The sequence below is a fragment of the Globicephala melas genome, chromosome 5, assembly GCF_963455315.2.
Source record: "Globicephala melas chromosome 5, mGloMel1.2, whole genome shotgun sequence".
In the NCBI taxonomy this organism is placed as follows: Eukaryota; Metazoa; Chordata; class Mammalia; order Artiodactyla; family Delphinidae; genus Globicephala; species Globicephala melas.
In genome coordinates, this window is record NC_083318.1 from 6,366,252 (window position 1) to 6,373,023 (window position 6,772).

The following is a 6,772-nucleotide window of genomic DNA, read 5'->3' on the forward strand; positions in this document are numbered from 1 at the left end:
CTGATTAATCAGACTGACCGAGGCTTTAGAAATACAGGCTTGCCTGAATTTCTCATATCTTCTGTGAATCTTTTGTTCCTTGCATTTCAAAATGCTCTGATCTCTACTGAAAATTACTCAAAACCCTTTTGGGGACAGATTTATTCTTGACCAAAGCTTCTGCAGGACGCAAAATCGGAGCTGGAATCAATGAGGACAGCTGAAATCACGATCGTTAACTGATCATACTTTCTTAACTGAAAATACTAGGAGACCGAACATAGGCCTTTGAAATATGACACCGTCTTGAAAGATGTGTCATGCTATTATAAAGTAAAATAAAATTGCACATTCCAGAGCCTCAGTTCCTTCCAGGTGCTGGTTTGGGTCCTTAGCCATCCTTCTGCCCCTTCTCACTCCCTCCTAGTGCTGTCCACCGTGTGATCTATTTTCCTGAGAAAACTTTCCACGAGATCTCTTGAAAGCCTGAGAACTCTTAAGTTCAGATGAATGATAATGAGCATTGTCAAAGCGGCAGTAAAATTGAGTCCTCGGTCCTGGCTGCGGAGCGGGAAGCCACAGGAGTTAATTGTGTGAATGGTAATGAGACCAGGGAAGCAGCAGATGCTCGCGTGCCTTTACAATCCGAATCCCACCAACAAATTCCTCCCACAGAAACTGTGAGGGACATCTTGGCACCCTGGAGATGGAGCTAGACCCAGCCATAGCCTCATGCCACCTGCTAGACCTTTTGTTTAAAAAAAAAAAAAAAAAAAAGCTTATTACAATAACAAAGTTGTTTGCTGTCTTTTGCAATGACTTTGTGGCACCAGTTTTACCACAGTAGAGGAATGGAAGGAAAAGAAACATCTGATTCTTTACAGAGAAACATTTGCACCCAAAACAGTTGACTTACATGGAAAGACTGATGTTTGTTATATGATGCCTACTCTTCTGATACACCATGCCTGCCTTTTCCTCTTGTAAGTCCCCCCAGGCTGTTTATTCAAGTGAAGATTTACAAGGCCACATGGTTTTTCATGACAGGAGGAGAAAGGGCCATGTTTATCCCTACAGAAGAATCAAAAGAGAAAAAGGATGTAGAATTGTTACCCATAATATTCATTTCTAAGTAAAAAGTAAAAATCTTTCTAAATAAACATAAAAACTCTTGATCTTTTGAATGGTCTCAGCCAGAATGCCCTGTGAATGATGTGTCTTTATCAAGTTAGAATTTTACTGATGATGCAGTAATTGTATTTTTTTAAATGTCTAAGACTGGGAAGTCCAGAATGCCCTACCTTAGAAAAATGAATGATCACAATAGAGACAAGCAAAATTAGAAGAGACCGTCACATACTGGGCATTTAGGTTTGTGGAGCAGTGTTTTCCATATGGCAGTTTAGGGCTCTCCCTGAGGACAGTAAAATGGTATGAAACTGTGAGAAATTCTATTATATATTAGCTACCTTTACTTTTTTTTTTTTTTTTTTTGCGGTACGCGGGCCACTGTTGTGGCCTCTCCCGTTGCGGAGCACAGGCTCCAGACGCGCAGGCTCAGCGGCCATGGCTCACGGGCCCAGCTGCTCCACAGCACGTGGGATCTTCCCCGGACCGGGGCACGAACCCGTGTCCCCTGCATCGGCAGGTGGACTCTCAACCACTGCGCCACCAGGGAAGCCCGTTACCTTTACTTCTGAGGACGTTTTCAGAAATCTTGGTATTATATTCCTTGTAGAGAAAAGGGGGTCTATTTCTAGTACTGGAAAATAGGGTTAGTTTCAATGGCGACTGCAGACATGGTAGATCTGTCATGTTTATCCTGCCCTAGAAGACAGGCTCAGGTGTCTCTGTTCGGGTTAAATAAAAGCTGCTTCACTTCTCACTTTTTGTTCAGCTGGTTGACCCTCATTATTATAAAAGCAATTAGTTAGGCTGGAATTTCTGAATCCATTGTAGACAGCCTTTGATGATCTTGCATTAGTCATACAGATTTGAGTTAGAAATATCTGTATGCTTTGTAAGTTGATTTCATTGTTATCAGTGCAGGTTTTGGATTGCATAAGCTCTATGGTGCTAGATTTTTCTGTTTGTAAAGATCCAAGATTCTATAGTAAATAAAAAACTGTGTTCTTTTCATAATAATAAAATATGTGCTTCTGATTTACTGAGAAGTCAGAGATGGAAGCATGTGGGAGCAATATGTAAATGCCAAGCAAGCTGTTTATACTGGGATCTGCTCCTGCATAATAATCATAATCCAATGCTAGCAGAAACCTTTTGAATTTAAAACACTGTAGAGTTCCAGCAAAACAGAAAGAACCACAGCAAATGTTGTAATTGCTGATTATTTCTGAAAAAATCTCAAATATATTTACTTTTTTTTTTTTTTTTTGCAAAGCGGGGATTTCTATAAGTTTAATATTATCCAGCAAAACCATTCTAAAACAATTTCACCGTGCTTTGGTGAACTGCTCTGCATAAAAATGCAGGGGGAGGGTTGGGTATTGAGATTTGCTTTTTTGTATTTCTATTACTGGAAGAACACATTAAAACAGAAATGCACAGCCATTTTGTCTAAGCAAAGTTGTATTGGGAGTTGTGGAAAAAGTGAATCTTATTTTATTATTTAATTTAATGTTAGAAATTCAGACCTTCTGTGCAGACTTAATGATGTGCAGTCTATATATGCTTCTTAAAATTTAAAGAAAGGTTTTTATTGTTTTTATTTATTTAGATGGTTAAGTTCAATACTTTTGGCTGAGAAAGATAAAGCACATTTTCTTGCCTTAAATGATGTTACTTTCTTTGCCAGGAATGTTAGTGTCTTTCATATAGGCTCACAACAGAAAGCAGAGTTTCTAGAAAAGTTTGTCAAAATAAATAATATACTCTTGCGTACTCAATGTAAGCAGGATATCCAGGTGCAGTTTTATGTCTTCCTCCTGAATTTAGGATTCTACCCTTTACACAAGAAAATATTTGCAGAGAGTGACTTATCACTGGGAAGACTGGTGATGTTATGACCAATGGTGCAACATCAAAGAGTCCTTGCGTGGGAAGTGGGTTCCTTTGATCTCAGGTCAGTTTCTCTTGTACCACATTATGCTTCTCCCTTGTGTCAGTCCCCTGGTTGGCTTTTGCTCAAGCACTGGAATATTTCTGATTATAACATAAACAAGAATCTGAATGGCTACTCGCCTTTTCTCAGTTTCCCAGACTTTCTAGTTTCATGTTTTAATCTACAAATGATTGAATTGTGTTCCTTTCTAGATGAGCCTGGTTTCAGAGAAACCCGGATACCTGGGATATTTAGAGTCGGAAGAATATTACCTCTACCTTTCTTTACCTCCTCCGTTTTTCCCAGCTTTGCCTAAGAATCACTTCAATTAATCTTGTAGCATTAATAATTTTCAAGGATACCATCCAAAGGACAAAACAGTGATGATTTTTTCGTTATTGCAAGGATTACAATACTTTTCCAGGAGATAATTCACTTTGATGGGTACTGATATCTTTCCCCACAGCTTCATTGTTTTGAAAAAAAAGGAAGAATTAAAAAATGGGACAGGCTTTTTCATTTAACATCTAAGAAACAAGTAATTATGACTATATCAGAAGTAGATTTTGGATGCAGATACAAACATACAAATTCAATATCAACTATGTATTAGCTGTGTAAAAACTTACTTAAACTTTCTTTACCATAAAATGGTTCTAGGATTAATGTGGCAGACAATACCTGCTCTCCACGCAACAGCCACTCCCTCCTCCACTCTGTTAACTGAATCCCAATATTTTAGCACTTTATATAAACTGAAGGAGCTATTCCTGGACCCCAGGGCTAAAATTTTGTTAGTCTAGGCCAATCATGACAATTCCCCTCTCCTTGCTAGAGATTCAAGTATCATCATGGGACACAAATCTGAAAAGAGCTTTAAGAGGATATCACTGGAAGGCTCCTGGAATATATTTTCTTCCTTGATGAAAAAGACTCTATAAAGAAAATACTACCTTTTTGTAACTCTACATTCAGCTGAGTGGGAAGACATTTCCTAGAATTGTAACAGCCATCTTGGGAAAGTGAAGGAACCCATGTCACGAAGGATAAGGAGCACATTCAAGATGAAAGAGTAGAAAGATAGGAGAAACGTGGTTCAATGATGGCATTACTGAGATGCTTGATTATTCAATGTCAGAAGTGTCCTATCTCTGTACATCTTGTGTTTTGAGATAATAAACTCCTTCCTGTTGACACTTTGCTTGGGTTCTATTACTTGTATCCCACATGTTTCTAGGAATTATAAACATTTCATTATTAAGATTACAGTAAGAATTAAATGAGGAAATATATATAAAGCACTTGGTACATAATAGTGGTCAATAACTATTACCATTATTTTTATTGTGTTCCAAGACCTTGACATTTAATTTCCATGTGAGATATGACTATTTTAGATAGTATTTTTTATGACTAACTCATTCTAATTGTAAACTCTTAAATCTGCCCTCTTAATTACATTTTGGAGTAGATACTTTCCAAAATGTTTTACTGTTTTTAGGCAGATCTTTTTAAGATGGTTTAATGTTTAAAAGAGAATCTTCTTTGGAAATTAAATTCCTGTGGATAAAGAATATTGACTATAATTGGCTAATTTATTATAATTAATTTATCCAAATTCAAAATAAATGCTAGATGATAATAAAGAGGCACCATGTTATCACAAATGGTAGCCTGCTATGTGCCTTATAGAAACTAGGCATCATATTCAATGAAAGCCTAGCACATTTCCTCAGTTTTGTTCCAACTGAAACATTTTCTGTATAACTGACATACATTCAGACATTTATTATGTAAAAAGTATGTACAAACTGTTCGTTTCTTTTATAGGTTATAAAGGAATCAGAAGTACACACATTTCCAGGGACCACCTATATAGCTAGGTATCTGCTACATGGTCTAAATTTATTAATCACTGATTTTCTCTATTTTATGAAATTTTAATTATTCTTGACAAACAGGGCTATTTGACAATACCTTGAACTTTGCCTTTTCCTTGTGAAATTAAACATCCCTCAATTTGATAACTTTGCTCTTGCTGCACTACAGATCCTAGATCGCTCCTTCTAAGAGTGATTCAACTGGTAGATGGTAACTGTGAAGTGAATAATTTCTCACAAATTCTAAGTGAATAAAAAACGGGACATTGGAGCTGCAATTAAGCTAGCCATATTTACTAACAGTTTTTTTACAATTTTGATGGTAATAGATATTATTTTATAATTTTGATGGTAATAGATACTATATTAAAACCTCCTTTCAAAAAGCTTTATATATCCTAAAATAGCATGGATTTGATTTTCATTATTTAAGAGGATGTTAATACTTCTAAGTCATTTTAGTTCTCCTTTATACTTTTAGAAACGTTTTCTTAAGAGTAGACACCAGTCTATGCAGAGGGGGATACTCTTAGTTGGAAAAAAAATGGTTGGATGAATTAGATATTTATTAGAAACACTCAGAAGTATTACATGTGCAATGGATTTTAATATGAACACAAAAGATTTAAGCACTGGCAATAAACTTTTTGTCTCACTTCAATTTCTTTATCTTGAGCTAGAAATAGTGAAGGATAAATAAACAGTGTACTGAAGATTTGCTTTCCCATACCACTGAGTAATGAAGGAAGATTGGCATGAAGAAAACAGAAAGCAAATGTGCCATTTATATATACCTGACAGATGCAAAACACTCAGAGATTCCTAACCATATACATATGTACAAATATACATATATATGTTGACATTGGAAATATTTTTGCCTTCAGAAATAGCTCTTCAAAAAGAATTAGATCTCTTTTTTTGAAAAGCATTTCCCTCCCAAATGAAAAGTGTACTGTCTAAATAGATGAGGACGAGAGTAACTGGTATAAAACACTGGATGCAGGGCTTCCCTGGCGGCGCAGTGGTTGAGAGTCCGCCTGCCGATGCAGGGGACACGGGTTTGTGCCCCGGTCCGGGAGGATCCCACATGCCGCGGAGCGGCTGCGCCCGTGAGCCATGGCCGCTGAGCGTGCGTGTCCGGAGCCTGTGCTCCGCAGCGGGAGAGGCCACAACAGTGAGAAGCCCGCGTACTGCAAAAAAAAAAAAAAACCCACTGGATCCAGAGAGAAGCTCAGTTCTCTCTTTTTCTATGAATTTAACTGAACAGAGAAGTTTTCTTATATCCCTTCTACTTATATTCTTGAATAAATGGAATCTCAGCCTTGGCCCTTTCTATGGTAATCTTCACCACATGCCAATTGTCTAAACTCCTTGGAGGAGCAAAATCTCACAGCACATAGGATGTGAGTACCATTATGTCAGGGTTTTGACCACTTCGGACAATAGATTACTCTTCGTAGAACTGCGTTGCAAACTTTTAATGTGCACAGGAATCAGCCTAGGATCTTATTAAAATGCAGAATCTGTTTGAGTAGGTCTGGGGTGCTGGCTGAGATTCTGCCTTTCTAACAAACTTCCAGATAATGCCCAGGCTGCTGCTCTATGGACCATACACTGTACAGTAATGCTTTAAACTAAGAAGTCAGACTCAACTGACTTAAGGGCTGGCCCTCCCCCTGAGGCCCTCAAATCTGCTCAGCAGCAACTTGTGGAACATAATTTGTAGGCTCAGTTTCTGCCTCAGGATACTGTCCTGATGAGAAGGAAATTTAAGAGACTCATAAACCAACTTTGCTGCCATCTAGTTTAACTCTGTGATCCTTCCCAAATTTTGCCGAGGCTTCCAGTA